This window comes from Dendrobium catenatum, unplaced genomic scaffold, assembly GCF_001605985.2.
Source record: "Dendrobium catenatum unplaced genomic scaffold, ASM160598v2 fragScaff_scaffold_1474, whole genome shotgun sequence".
Taxonomy (NCBI): Eukaryota; Viridiplantae; Streptophyta; class Magnoliopsida; order Asparagales; family Orchidaceae; genus Dendrobium; species Dendrobium catenatum.
In genome coordinates this window covers 939-1,215 of record NW_021319936.1, presented here as the reverse complement: position 1 = coordinate 1,215, position 277 = coordinate 939, and positions in this window count along the sequence as shown.

The window sequence follows — 277 nt, the reverse complement described above, 5'->3', positions numbered from 1 at the left end:
GAGAGAGAGAGAGAGAGAGAGCACTAGCTCAAGTATTTATAGTGAAAGTAACATTAAGTATAGAGCTACATGACTAAAATGAATTAAAAATACAATGACTCAATGACCCTTCAAATTGCCTTATAGAGCTTAACACATCTTCTAAGTGAACTTAGCAGTGCAGAATAACTATTGATGAGCTAGTGTAGGCTTGTCTACTAGCCAATCCTGAATAGAGGAAATTAATGTTTGTAGGCATCCCAAAGTCACTAGTGGCTGAGTTTTGTTCGCCTTGCAA